The sequence below is a fragment of the Hypanus sabinus genome, unplaced genomic scaffold (assembly GCF_030144855.1).
Source record: "Hypanus sabinus isolate sHypSab1 unplaced genomic scaffold, sHypSab1.hap1 scaffold_47, whole genome shotgun sequence".
In the NCBI taxonomy this organism is placed as follows: Eukaryota; Metazoa; Chordata; class Chondrichthyes; order Myliobatiformes; family Dasyatidae; genus Hypanus; species Hypanus sabinus.
In genome coordinates, this window is record NW_026781341.1 from 1,970,511 (window position 1) to 1,986,597 (window position 16,087).

Consider the following 16,087-nt stretch of genomic DNA (forward strand, 5'->3'; position numbering starts at 1 on the left):
GCTTCAAGATCGTACGTTTGCAGATTGCTAATAAAGGATCGACGACATACCTTTGCCTTTTGAAACAACCTTTATTGGAGCCGTGGGTGCGTCATACAAGTATATCAAGTCCGTGGGAGTCGCCAGCAATGGCAACTTGGTTTGGTTAGAATTGGCCGCTACAGATGTTCCTCAATCTGCTATTCATTTTAAATATTATCTGTTTATATTACACATTTCCTTTATGTCGTTCTTTATTTTAGTAGCGAAAAATAGCAAATTGGATGCCCTTCTCCTTGGGTTTGCACGCACAAATCGCTCACGGTTTACTGAGAATGGTGCGGAAACAACATCGCGGCAGGTCTAAGGTGAATACGCCTCGTTAATGAGAGAACCAGGAGACTGGCCAGACTGATTAAATCCGACAGGAAGCCGACTGTAACTCAAATCACCATGTGTCCAACAGTGGTGTGCAGAGGAGCGTCACTGAACGCCGAACTCTGATTTTGGAACAGCAGGAGACCACCAACACACACTCAGCGGCCACGTCATTAGGGACAAGATGTACAAAATAAAATGCCCTCTGACAGCAGACTGCCAAGTTTCGTCCAATTGCCGGTGGGATTTACTGCTGGATTTTTTTTTTTTATCACTGACAGATATACACCTTCTTTGCTAAAACAAAATACACAGAATCGGAAAAATACACACACGAATCCGTTAATCCACGGTATTGAACTAGTAGAAACACTAGAAATACCACCTTAATATAAAGCCATAACATCTCCCCGTATAGGTTCTGTTCTGACCTGGTGCTAGACTCCAGCGAATCCTAGCATCTGAGGCCCTAACAGTAAGTGAACACACCCTGAGAAATGTTCAGTTGATAACACGCTCATAAAACTGAACTTCAGTCTAGTCAACATGTAAAGACTCACCTTGCTTCAATGAGTCTTTCTAACTTGTGTTCCGAACCAGAATTAATACTTAAGTGCGCGAAATTTTACCACCTCCAGAGAACCCGCATCCTGGGTCCGTTCTGTTGGTGCCGTCGCTGGAATTTATTATTCACGTCGGGAACAGTTTATTGTCAGATTATAAACCGCAGCGACAGCCCAGGGCAAAGATCGCTGTGGGTTTATTGCACAGAGACAGCAGAAGGAAGGGCGCTCTCCACTCTGATCGAGTATTATGCATTTGGAATAATGCCCTTTTTTGATCAGCGGACAATCCCTTTCTCGAGATTTAGCTGTGCCCCCGTAGCCTGGACCTGCACTGATTTTATGTTGGCCCATTTAAAAGCCATCTTTAACAGTTGCCCGCAGTTGTTACCTTTTGGTAATGGGCAATTGGGGAGCAGCTGTGCCGAGATAACCATCTCCCACAGATAACTACCGGTCAATGTCGACAGCAAGATAATGACAGCAATGACACTGCTCAATACAGTCCATCTTCCTGCCTGATCCTTAATTCCTGGGTCTGGTTTCAGCGAATCCGAGTATCTGAATTTTATGTCAGTAAGTGAACACACCGTGAGCAATGTTCAGTTGATAACACGCTCATAAACCTGAACTTCAGTCTATTCAACATATAACGCCACACCCTGTTCCACAACGCTTGTGTTAAACCACACAAAGATTCACCTTGCTTGAATGAGTCTTTCTAACTTGTGGTCCGAGTCAGAATTAATACTTCAGTGCAAGCGATGCAAAGATTACGTTTCTCTCTAACATGTGGTCTGTTTCAGAGAACGAGTACAAACTGCATCCAGTTCCGCTAATGTTGGAGCCGTCGCTTTAATTTATTGTTCACTCTGGGCCAGTTTATTGTCAGATTATAAACCCCAGCGACAGCTCAGGACAAAGATCGCTGTGGGTTTATTGCACAGAGACAGCAGAAGGAAGGGCACTCTCCACTCTGATGGAATATTATGCATTTGGAATAACGTTCTCTTTCGATCAGCGGACATCCCCTTTCTCCAGATTTAACTGTGCCGCCGTAGCTTGGACGTGCACTGATATTAAGTTGGTCCTTTTAAAAGCCATCTTTAACAGTTCTCCGCAGTTGTAACATTTTGGGAATGGACAACTCGGAAGCGGCTATGCCAAGGTTACCATCTTACAGAGATAACTACTCGGCAAAGTCGACAACAAGACAAGGATGCCCTTCTCCTTCAGTTTATTGTTCTCTGACTGGAAACGAATTGCTGGATTACAGCGCCATCATATGAAATTTAGACCATTTCCCGGCTGCTGAATTTTCCTGACATCGCATTTAATTTACACCTACATCAAACGTTTTCTTATCAGTGACGGATGGAAAAAACTCTGAACATTAATTTCACTGGGACTCTTATTTGGCGGAAGTTGCTGCTGACATATTGGATGAGTAGCAGGACATTCGGCCTCTCAGTTCTATTCCACCATTCTCTGATTCTCTGATCTCAATTGAACTCTGATTTCAGCGGCCCAAGCCTGCACAGCCTGCAACACGTCACTCCATTGACTGTCAAGAAACTGACTGTGTTCTGCGGAATTAAACATTAAAAAAAAAAACTCCTTCTCTTTCTTTTTTTCCTTTGAGGAAGAGAATTCCAAAGACACATTATTCCCCTTCGTAAAAATAATCTCGTCTATCTTCACCTGTTTGAGTTTCCCTTACAACAGCAAACATATTGTCCACATTGCTGTCAAGATGACTCGTCATGTTACATATTACTAGCAACCTGTCAACTCATTTATGTAAACAAGCGGATAAAGTCTCCTCTCATTGATCTAAATAGCAGCGAATACCATCGTCTCCCAATCTTTATCTAATACCCGCGAATACAGTAAAAATTCCGACATTCATCCATTTCATCCGACACCTCCCTCTGCAACAGGATCCTAGACTCCCTGACTGGGAGACCTCAGTCGGTCCGGATCGGGAGCAGCATCCCCAAAACCATCAAACTGAACACGCCACCCCCCCAGGTCTGTGTGCTCAGTCCACTGTTGTTCACTGTGCTGACCCACGACTGTGCTGCAACACACAGCTGAAACCATATCAAGTTCGCCGATGATACGACCGTGGTGGGTCTCATCAGCAAGAATGATGAGTCAGCTTACATAGAGGAGATGCAGCGGCTAACGGTCTGGTGCAGAGCCAACAACCTGTCTCTGAATGTGAACAAAACAAAAAAGATGGTTGTTGACTTCAGGAGGGCACGGAGCGACCACTCCCCGCTGAACATCGACGGCTCCTCGGTAGAGGTCATAAAGAGCACCGAATTTCTTGGTGTTCACCTGACGGAGAATCTCACCTGGTCCTTCAACACCAGCTCCATAGCAAAGAAAGCCCAGCAGCGTATCTACTTTCTACGAAGGCTGAGAAAAGTCCACCTGCCACCACCCCCCCCCCCCATCCTCATCACATTCTACAGGGGTTGTATTGAGAGTATCCTTAGCAGCTGCATCACTGCCTCGTTCGGAAATTGCACCATTTCGGATCGTAAGACCCTGCAGCGGATAGTGAGGTCAGCTGCGAAGATCATCGGGGTCTCTCTTCCCGCCATCACGGACATTTACACCACACGCTGCATCCGCAAAGCAAACAGCATTATGAAGCAGCCAACGCACCTCTCATACAATCTCTTCTCCCTCCTGCCGTCTGGGAAAAGGCTCCGAAGCATTCGGGCTCACACGACCAGACTATGTAACAGTTTCTTCCCCCAAGCTATCAGACTCCTCAATACACAAAGCCTGGATTAAAACCATACTACCCTATTGTCTTGTTTACCATTTATTGTGCACGTTATCCAGTCCTGGGTAAGTCTGTAGTATAGTGTTTTTTTTCCTGTGTTTTTTTTACGTAGTTTAGTGCAGATTTTGTACTGTGTCATGTAACACCATGGTCCTGAAAAGCATTGTCTCATTTTTACTATGTACTGTACCAGCGGTTATGGTCAAAATGACAGTTAAAAGTGACTTGACTTGACTTGAAAATTGATGCAAAATGCTCATTCAGTGCGTCCACCATTTTGTTATCCCCCATTACTGTCGCTCGGTCATTGCTTTCCACTTTCGCCTCGCTCGTACACTTTGTGTATCTGAACAAAAAAAAAACTTTTGGTATCATCTTTTGGCTAGTATTATATTGCATTCCTTCTTTAACTTTTTAATGGGTTGTATTTTGCCTTCTGCTGGCATATAAAATTTCCCAATCATTTACCTTCCCGCTAATACTTGTACTGCATTCCTTCTCTATGCCTATGATGTTGGCGTTGAACAGTGTTCTGCGCCACGGTGTATCATCTTCCTTTATAACATATCTCCTCTTTAGACAGTATATATCGTGTGCTTTCGAAACTCCTTTCGGAAACTACAGCTAGTTTTGTTCTGCCGTCATGCCTGCCTGGCTTCTTTTCCAAACGATTCTGGCGAACTCTCGCTAATGTCTCTGTAATTCCCTCTACTCCGCTGTAGTTTTGATGCATCCTTTCTTTTCAAGTTTGAGGGTGAATCCGATCATATCGTGATCATTTTCACCAGAGCCCTTTGATCAATTCCGGCTCATTACACAATATCTCCCGGTGGGTTCAACATCGAGCTGCTCTGAAAAGCCACGGCGTAGGCATTCTAAAAATTCTGTCTCTTGGAGTTTAGGATCAACGTAATTTTCCCAGTCTTGCGGAATATTTTCAACCCTCATGACGATTACCATACTGCCCTTTAGGCAGACATTTTCTATCTCATGTTATATTGTGTAGACCAAATCATATTCTTGTTTGGGTTGTCTGTAAATATAACTCACATAATGGTTTTTATCATTACAGTTCGTGGTTCTATCCACAATGATTCAACACCTTGCAACCCCATATCACCTCTTTTAAATGATTTAATTTCACATTTAACCAAAAGAGCAACACTGCCCCTTCTCCATTCTTGGCTATTTGTCCAACGTTAGTGGATGGTCGCATAACCGGGTCCTGTGATAAACACCAGCTGCTCATACGACCATCTTCCACCAACTCACATAACTGCATGTACCGTTGATCGGTGGGGTGGAGGGTGGAAGTGGGCTAAGCAGGTTTGCTAACCATGTTTGCTCAAATGTGACCTGCAATCTAGCGGAGGAAAGGAGATCTTTACAACTTTTATTTGGTCCATCTGCAGAAAAAAAAATATAATTCTGGGCATTTTCCAGTGGAGAAGTGGATAAAGAACCTAAAGTACGTTTTCAGCTTGTTTTCCGTGGTGCAGATAATGGAACACACCAGGAAAAAATAAAAATATCGTGTTTACTTCAATTACAGATTTGGTCAGATGTACTTTTTTCTGATGTCCAAAGGTGTCAATAATATAGTAAATATAACTTAACGTATACTGGTGGATGTTTATTTCTGTGTGATCTTCAATCGAGGGTAAATTGTACAAAGTTACAGCGACACGTTTGCTTGGCGATAAATACAAAGTCACTTTACAGAAAAATGCTGATTCTGCCCGGATTAAAGCGCATCCTCTCACACCGACACATCGCACACAGCGGAGCAGCATCGACTGCCATACAGTGGAAATCCCTGTAGGTCTGCGGCCTGGGCTCTGTATGGGATGTGGGGAGGCTTATGGACCGTAAGGAAAACACTCTATTTTTCTTGCTAATTTCTGGTTCAACAGCATCAGGATTTTACAGGAAAGTGAGACACAAGTAAACATGTTAAAGATTGTTAATCTACTTGTATATCAGGATGACATGAAAAATAATAATCAGCCACTGGTAAAACCACAGAAAGACCGTCGCAAAGAATCCTTATTGACCACTCAGTGATCTGATCCGCATTGCGCTGGAGGGAACCCAGTTGCCGACAGTTAATTCCTTCGTTATTGTCTCTGTATCTCTCTCTCTCTCTCTCTCTCTCTCTCTCTCTCTCTCTCTCTCTCTCTCTCTCTCTCTCTCTCTCTCTCTCTCTCTCTCTCTCTCTCTCTCTCTCTCTCTCTCTCTCGCTCTCTGTCTCTCCCACCTCTCTCACCGCTCTCTCTCTGCCCCTCTCTCCCGCTCCCTCTCTCTCTCTCTCTCTCTCTCTCACTCTTCCTTTTCTCCCCTTGTCTACCTTTCTTGTCCACTTGCTACTCCTGTCGAACATGACAGCACGATTGTACAGAGGGCTGACAGTCCTTTTCTCTCTCATCAAACCTCCACTTTCCAAGCTAATGCCGCTCTCTTTCAGAACCGTTCTTTTCTTCAATTCATCTTACAGCAGCAAAGGATGGATCAAATATGATTTTTGACTAATTTACTGCTTTCCCAACACGGGGGGTTTTAAAGAAAATGCATATATTTGCTTATTTTGGACTTAATTCCACTTCAAACTGTGCTAAACCAGTGCAGTGCGAGATTTAAAAAAATATTTTAGTATTTTCGGTATATATGGCCACAGCAGCATTTATCTACACACTTCTTCCTCTGCCACCTGGTAGACCAAGGGTTAACTCTTCCTGTAGCTTTACGGAAAATAATTAGAGTCTGTTCAGGGTAGGCTGCTGACGTCACCGGAGATTCTTTTTCTCTCTGTTTAATAAGAGCCCCGTTCACTCGGTTCCCTCAGTTTCAGCGAGAGCAGCCTCCCCTGCCACGGACAGATAACCGGAGCTGCAGTGTCAGGGAGAGTGAGGACGGATTGGCTCGTTCTGTCATGGATCGGGTTCCGGGAAGCGCAGCCTGGAATATAACGGGAAATGGAAGAAGTGTCTTCTGGATGATTCCATATATTTCTACAGACTATTGGGTACTGGTCGATTTTCGAGTTTCATATGTTCTCGTCGCCATTCAAGTGGTTTTCTTCCCCGTCCTCGCCATTATTGCTCTTCCTGGTGAGTCTCTTTAATACGTTACCGTATTTTCTTATCACGTGTACTTCTCATAATAATAATTAATGATGCTGTCGCACTACAATGTGTTAATTAAACAAACCATTTTCTATGCACTTTGGTGGATTTCAGCCCTGACGATCTCTGTTCAAGAGAATATGTGTTGGCAGTGGTGTTGATCCAGAGCAGGTTTACGAGAATGCTCCAGCGATTAAACGATCTCACGTATGCGGCGCGTTTGATGGCCCTGTGCCCGTATTCGCGCAGTTTAAGCGGTTGTTAACTGAGACATCAATGTTCATGTAGAGAAGGCAAGAAGACAGTTTTGGAAGTGAAACACGTCAATCAGGATTGAATAGCTTATGGTCCTGTGGCGTGGTCAGACTGGCTCAGTTAATGTTCCGGGTGTAATGGTTACGTTTCTGACGAGTGAACTTACTGACAGTCGCTCAGCACAGCAGCCTACCACCGAGACGTTGAAACATTACATATTAAAATTGATCTCCGCTTTCTATTCACTTTCTCATCGCCGCGAGAATATCTGCTATGAATCAAGATTTTTTTCTTCCTCAATTGAGAGACAATTCCAATCAAACTGGGTTCCAACCCTTAGTCTTTTCGTGGCTAATCGGTCTGTTCGGTCATCTGTTGTGCAGGATTTCCGTGAACTGAACCAGGTCCCTCCGCTGTCAGGACCTTCGGCCGTGCCGACCACATTATCGAAGTAGCTTTCGCATTTTGGCTCCTATCTCGCCCTATAGCTTGCGGGAGTTCCTCAGAAAACGTCGTTCGTTCTTCACGTTTCCACATTGGCTGTCGTTCAGCAGTGGCATTCCGTTCTCTAAACTGTGAACATTTATCTTAATGGCTCCGCTTCCGGGCGTTTTGCGTTCGCCAGCTCAGTATCCACATTTCTTTTGCTATTGTTTCCGTTGGCAGCGTGAGGCTGTCGCAGAACTGTGTTGGATAAATCGTCTAATTATCTGCCTTCCAGCAGAAAGAATAACGTTAGTGTGTCGACCCTTCCTCCATTTCTCTCTGATCATTATCAGCAACAGATGATTGTTGTACAGATGATTACAGAATATAGATGAATACAGATGATTGGGAAAGTTTTAAGGAACAGCAGATCTTAAGTAAAAAAACAATACGGAGAGAAAAAATCAGGTATGAGCTCAGTCCAGCCAGGAATATAAAAGGGGATAGCAAAAGCTTTTTTAGCTATGCGAAGAGCAAGAAGATAGTTAAGAATAATGTTGGCCCCTTGAAGAATGAATTGGGAGAAATTGTTATGGGAAACAGGGAAATGGCAACAGAATTTAATGCGTACCTTAGATCTGTCTTCACCAGGGAGGACACAAACAATCTCCCAGATGTATGGATGGGCCAGGGTCATAAGATATCAGAGGAATTGAGACAGATTGACATTAGGAAAGAAACTGTGATGAGTAAACTGGTAGGACTGAAGGCTAATAAATCCCTGGGTCCAGATGGTCTGCATCCGAGGGTTCTAAAAGAGGTGGGTCAGGAAATTGCGGATGCATTGGTAATCATTTTCCAATGTTCCTTAGATTCAGGATCAGTTCCTGAAGATTGGAGAGTGGCTAATGTTATCCCACTTTTCAAGAAGGGAGGGGAGGAGAAAACGGAGAACTAACGTCAGTCGTGGGGAAGATGCTTGAGTCCATTATTAAGGAGGAAATAGTGACACATCTAGATGGCAGAAATAGGATTAGGCCGAGCCAGCATGGATTTACCAAGGGCAAATCATGCTTGACTAATCTGTTGGAGTTTTTTGAGGGTGTAACAAGAATGTTAGACGAGGATAAGCCAGTGGATGTTGTATACCTAGATTTTCAGAAGGCATTCGATAAGGTGCCACATAGGAGATTAGTGAGTAAAATCTGAGCTCATGGCATTGGGGGCAGGGTTTCAACATGGATAGAAAACTGGTTGGCAGATAGAAAGCAAAGGGTAGCAGTGAATGGGTGTTTCTCGGACTGGCTGGAGGTGACTAGTGGGGTACCACAGGTCTCTGTATTGGGACCACAGCTCTTTACGATTTATGTCAATGATTTAGATGAGGGCATTGAAAACTATATCAGCAAGTTTACTGACGATACTAAACTGGGTGGCAGTGTGACATGCGAAGAGGATGTTAGGAGAATACAGGGAGACTTGGATAGGCTGGGTGAGTGGGCAGATACTTGGCAGATGTCATTCAATGTGAATAAATGTGAAGTTATCCACTTTGGAAGCAGGAACAAGAGGGCAGAGTATTGTCTGAACGGTGTAGAGTTAGGTAAGGGAGAAATGCAAAGAGACCTAGGAGTCCTAGTTCACCAGTCAATGAAGGTGAATGAGCAAGTGCAACAGGCAGTGAAGAGGGCAAATGGAATGTTGGTCTTTGTTACAAGGGGAATTGAGTACAAGAGCAAGGATGTCCTTTTGCATTTGTACAGGGCCCTGGTGAGACCACACCTGGAATATTGTGTACAGTTTTGGTCTCCAGGTTTAAGGAAGGACATTCTGGCAATTGAGGAAGCGCAGCGTAGATTCACTAGGTTGATTCCTGGGATGGCAGGGCTGTCTTACGCAGAGAGATTGTAGAGATTGGGCTTGTACACGCTGGAATTGAGGAGATTGAGAGGGGATCTGATTGAAATGTTTAAGATAATTAAAGGATATGATAGGATTGAGGCAGGAAATATGTTCCAGTTGTTGGGAGAGTCCAGTACCAGAGGGCATGGATTGAGAATAAGAGGTCAGTTATTTAAAACAGAGTTGAGGAAGAGCTTCTTCTCCCAGAGAGTTGTGGAGGTGTGGAGGCCTCGGAAGACGGTGGAGGCCAATTCTCTGGATGCTTTCAAGAAGGAGCTAGATAGATATCTGATGGATAGGGGAATCAAGGGATATGGGGACAAGGCAGGGACTGGGTATTGGTCGTGAATGATCAGCCATGATCTCAGAATGGCGGTGCAGACTCGAGGGGCCGAATGGTCTACTTCTGCACCTATTGTCTATTGTCTATTGTCTATAACATCGGTCGGATTAGAAAGTTAATAAATTCGTTAGTTCCTTTCCAACTTTCATGTGCTGGCCGAGGTGCCACTGAAGCAAAGGAAGCTTTGTCTCCGGAATATAATCACTGGTTGCCTTTTCTGACTCTGGCCACCCTCCTGCCCACTGTGTTCATAAAATGCGTTTTCCAATTGGGACCCCAAAATTGTAAAATACAATGATCTTTAATATATATTTTCACGCCAGCTGCATTTGACCGCGTGTAAAGCCTGAGGAACGTATTTCTGAAAACATGATGTTTTTTTCCAAAACTTGATAGACCACTGTAAGTTCTTGAAATGCTGACCATGACGTATTGTTCTGGTGACAAATCAGTTTCACTGTTGCTGAAAAAAATAAGGCATTTTCGAGACATTAATGAGTGGCATAGGATTGTAAAGGCAGAAGTACAAGGTGGAGCTGGTGAGACTCGTGGTACGATTTCAAGGTAATACTCCCTCAATGTTGGCAAACAGGAAGTGACGTGCAAAATGAGGTTGTGGACTACATCTGCAAATTCAGCCGCCCTGGCTAAGGATCAGGGACGGGAATTTGCGCCTCAGCCAGAGATGGTGGGTGTCAAGGATAATTATTTCACGGAAATTCCGCGGAGCATCATTCAGATCTTTTCCCCTCAGCATATACGGAATTTCACAACCATCTACCGTCGTTATCTGTGTTCTTCGCTTTCCGTTTCGTTGCTGATATTCGATCGAACAGATTGCACTAAGATTAAACTACTTTGCAAAACGGTTCAATTTTATTCAACTGGTAATCGCTACGATTATATTATTCCGTCAGGTACACTCATTCCAATCATTGACACACATTACACTCGTTTTAAGAGGAATCTTCCTGTTGTATTTACCCTGATGGTTTATTCTGTTTGGCAGTGAACATGGTGACCATATTCATCCTGTCTCGGAGAAAGTGCGGCCTCTCCAGAGTTGTCACGTGCTATCTGGTTGCCATGGCAGCGGCGGATCTTCTGGTTCTTATCCTGGACTTGATATTGAGCAAGATTCCTCTTACGTACATGCAGCACTCGGTTTTCGACCGCTCAATGCCCAAGGTGTGTAATGTCCACGCTGCTCTGATTTACACCGCAACCGACTGTTCGGTCTGGTTCACCGTCACGTTCACCTTGGATCGGTTTGTCGCTATTTGTTGCCAAAAGATGAAAACAAAATATTGCACGCGGAAAACCGCGGCCGTGGTTTTGGTGACAGTGACTGTGATCAGCAATTTAAAGAATATTTACTGGTATTTTCGACTGTCAGAGGAATACGCATGGGTAATTGCTCCATTCATTTGTCAACAGAGATATCATAATTTCAATTACACGAATCAAATTGACATATTTTATTCCTTCCTCACCCCTGTACTCCCATTTGTGCTGATTCTGCTGACGAACGGCCTCACTGTCAGGCACGTCTTAATCACCAGCAGAGCCCGCAGGAGACTCAGAGTTCCCGGTAACGGACAGAGTGCCAGAGACCCGGAGATGGAGAAACGCAGGAAATCCCTCGTTTTATTGCTGATGGTCTCGGGTAATTTCATCCTGTTGTGGGCACCTTTCAGTGTGTTCTCTGCGTGGGATCGGCTGTATTATCTTCCCATACGTTTGCTTCCGCCAGATTCCCTTCGAGAGCTGGGCATCATTCTGCAGCTTCTGAGCTGTTGTACAAACACGGCCCTTTACGCCGTTACACAGGGCAAGTTCAGGGAGCAGCTAAAGAATGTGGTAAAATCTCCGCTTGCCGTCATTGTTCCGAAAAAGTCGTGACTTTGCGGCCTCGCCCGTCCAGATAACACGAGGTTCTATATATTGCGGGCACTTTCTGTCCCTCTTGGCCTAGCGTATCCTTTATTCCTATCACACCTCACAAGCGGAAATTGCATTGACAAGCCCCTTATGCAGCCGCAATGCTGGTCCCGAATTCGCTGGCTGATTTCCCTTCTTTGCCCTACTGATTGTAGTGCATTCCGCCCCATGGTTCCACCGTACATTGCTCTGTTCTCCCGATTCGTTGGTCCAGCTGCAAGGCCATATTCCTGCGAGGGCATCAGTGTTCCCGAAACAACCCGTTCGTTCCCGACAGTGGCGGCTGAATTGATGCTACAAGTCCATTGACAAATGAATTGGTGCCTCTTCCTGCAGCCACAATGAGCTCGTCATTCTCATGTACCTGGCCTACAATTTGCCACACCGCCGCAGATCAGGTTGTACCCTTTCTGAAAACAATCTTGACTCTCGAGATCTCTGTTCCCAACTCCAGGGAGAGATTGTCCACCGACATCTTTTCCAAAGCCATGCAACTGACTCTCACAGTTATCCTGAAGATACCAACTGAAAAACGGATACTCGCAAAAGTGCTATTCCATTCTATCATTTCCTTTGATGGAAATTTCATCTCCAGACATTTTACAGGCAATGGACATTCCCTTCCACCACGATCGATGCTTCTATCTCCATTCTCTGACGCATTTCCCTCAGGTAACATCACTCCATTCCACCCAGAATAATAAAAAGGATTGGGTCTCCTTGTCCTCAGGTAACACGCCACGAGCCTCCGCATGCAAGAGATTTCAACGTAACTTCCACCATCTCCATAGCCTCTCTACCACCAGGCACAACTTCCCCTCCCCCATCTCCGGTTTCTGCTGATCGTCCTCTGCGCGACTCCATTGTTTACCAGCGGTGCCCACAAGTCTCTCTTATTCCTGTAACCATACTGCAGACATTATTTCCAGCAGGTACTGGTTATTCAAGGGCAACGGAGATCACACTGGCGACACACTGCATTTCCAGTGTCCGCTGACTTGCAAGAAATAAAATGCTGATACTCCATCCAGTTACAGTCGTGAAAACCCATTGTCATCAATGATGTCATCTACAATCCCTGTCAGACCAGTATGTTACTGTTGCCGCGGACAGAATTCTCCTGAAAGTTGTTATGAGATAGATATTATCGAGTTTGGAGGAGAGATATTTTTGACAAGGGCCCCATCGAGTGGCCACACGGACGGAGGAAGATAGACACATTTAACATTAATTGTTGTTATTCTGATCTCAATAATATCGGGAATAGCCCAAACAGTTGACAGTAAAGCTCGCTGTTTTATTTTTAAGTATCACATTGTATCGTGTTTATACTTGGAGGGATCTGATGTGACCGGGCCTTCTCCAGACACATAAATAGTTCTACTAGTGGTGACATTTCCTCACATTAATTAAGCTGCTCATGCTGCTTCACTTTATTGTTCACAATGAGAATGTCGCTCCTTATCTTGTCAATCGCAAAGATAACGATGATATCTGAATATGAACACGTCCGTCAGCTGAACCATACTACTCAACATGAATCGCAGATATCAGAGGCAGTAATGATAGTTCTTATCCAGACCCAACTCAGATTTGATTCGGATAAATGTATTGAACTGGCAATTGTCGCAGAACGGATGACAGGTACAGAGCCTGTAAAAATATTCACATTTCAAACCGAACCCCCTCCCAACACTTTGAAGACCCTTGTAGCCATGGGCACTCGCATGGATCCCAGCCGTTCCTGCAGTTTTGTTGGCTACGCGGAACGGTCCGTGTTCGGAGCCGACACCGGTGTCACTGCCCGACTTCTCCCGCGCGACACTGACGACAGCATGGCTGCCGCTTCCTGCACGCTGCTCGTTGGCTTCATCAACCAGCTCCAATTTCCATCACGCATTTTGTTTTACCTGATCCATTTCCAACAGCTCACTCCCCTTCTCAATCTCCCTTTCTCTGTCTCCTGAGCCAGCTTATCTGCTGTCGTACACAATAAACCCATCGACTCACATAGCTCCCTGGACTATACTTCACCCATCCTGTTACTGGTAAAAATGTCATCCTCTTCTCAATCTCCCTTTCCCTGTCTTCTGAGCCAGCTTATCTGCTGCCGTACTTCATAAACCCATCGACTCACACAGCTACCTGGACTATACTTCACCCATCCTGCTACTGGTAAAAATGTCATCCCCTTCTCTCAACTCCTCCCTCCGCCGCCGCTTACGTTCTCAGCCTGAGGCGTTTCATTTCAGAACAACGGAGATGTTTCTTTCTTTTTCAGTGAAGGGTGCTTCCCTCCCTTCACCATCAACGCTGTCCTCAAAGTCGTTTCTTCCATTTCGCACAGATCTGTCCTCACTCCAAACTCCCACCACCTCACTAAGGATAGGGACCTGCCATCTCACCAGTCACCGCGCCCAGCACATAATTCTCTGTAATTCCGCCATTACTAAAGTGATCCCAACAACAAGGACATCTTCCCTTCCCCTACTCCCAGTCTGCGCTTTCCAGGGGTCTCTTCCTACGCGACTGTCGTCACTGATCTCCTTCCTGGCACTTACCTTGCAATCTGAACAATTGATACACCCTCCCCTGCACATTATCCCTCACTAATATTCATGTCCTCATACTGCCCTCCTAGGTGAGGCGACACTTCAACTCTGGGTGTGTTGGGTCGTTAATTGTCCCTGCTGCTCCGGTGTGGCCTCTTGTATATCTGTGATACTGGACGTTGATTGGGAAATTGCTTCACCGCGCACATCCGTTCCGTCCATCAGAAAAAGCGGGACCTTCCAGTAGCCACCTACTTAAATTCCACTTCCCATTCCCATTCTGACTTGCCCTTCCATGGCCTCCTCTACTGTCGGAGTGAGGCCACATTCATTGTTCTTGTGGAGCAACAGCTTATATTCGGCCTGTGTCGCCTTCAACCAGATGGCAGGAATATCGATTTTCCGAAGCTCTTGCAATGTTCCCCTACTGCGACATTCCCCATTCCGATTGCCCTCGCTATCCTTATCTGCCCCGCTACTAGCTACCCCCTGGTCCTCCACCACCTTTTCTTTCTTCTATGGCCTTCTGTCCTCTCCTATTAGATTCCTCTTCTCCGCCCTTTAACCTCCCAGCTCGTTACCTCACCACTGCCCCCATCCCGGTTTCACGCATCCACATGTGGTTCTTCCTCCCCTTCACCCAACATCGAAATCTGTCTCCAGTCCTGACGCCGGGTACAGTTTGTAATTACGTGTCAATAATTTCTAACACGGTATCAATGTTTGGTATCTGCACAAACCGGGGTTTAGGGCGGGAAAGCTGTCTCAATCACAAGCGTTTAGCGGGAACGGAGACTGTCTTCCCTAGACCTGTGCAGCCAAGGAAACCGCGCATTTTGATTCTGCGGCTCCTCCAGGATTGATTTTGTTCGAGGCTTATATGATTACTCAGCATTGTTCCAGTTGATTGTGTGTCTCAGCCCGTGTCTGGTAAAGTAAATAGGATACGGGGTTAGGATTGTACAGGGGGCAGTGTGCTTTCCACGCTTCCCATGGGGAGGATATTGTAGGCGAGCGTGGTGAACCGCAAGCCGAGCGTCCCATTGCTGAGGTTGGAGACATTTGTAAATGAAACAACCTGGAGATACGGCACAACTCTGAATCCGCTGACACCACAGGTGTGCACCTTCATACTGGCGGTTGCATCACTGAATCTGTTCGCATCCGTAAACCAATGTGCATCCCCATATTTGCCGACACCGCCCTAAAACTGGCTGACACTCCTAACAGGCTGACACTCCAAAATCCATAATAGATTACTCAGAGCAGGACTCATTTCAAACGGCACAGAAAATGACTGTTTCCAGAATAAAAATCCGCACGCATCCCAAATCCGTCTGGAACTGCAAATCCGCCGGAACACCGAAACCCGGTGTAACCCAAAATCCGTGTGTAACTCTATGTTCGACACAAGATGCATAAAACTGCGCACATGTCGAAATGAGAGCGCACACCTAAACCCATCTGCATGCCAAACCCGATGACAGGTTCACATGCACATTGAATTATGCAAAAGCAAGAGTCACTTCATGCAATTCACAAAATAGCTGCCTCAACGTCCAAAATCTAGAACTAAGTTTTGCTCTATGTACACTTATTATGAATATATCTATCAACGATACGACCTTGAGATTCATCACACATCACGATCCACCGACATCACCAAATCCGCATGTACCCAAACCTGCCGCGTATATCTCCAAATCTCTGCGCAGCTCCAAATTCGAAGGCGGCCCTATAAGTACAAATGTTTATCCCAGAGCTAGAATCATTTCAAACTTTTCTCAAGATAGCTTAATCCACATTAACAACAGCAACCAATCGAA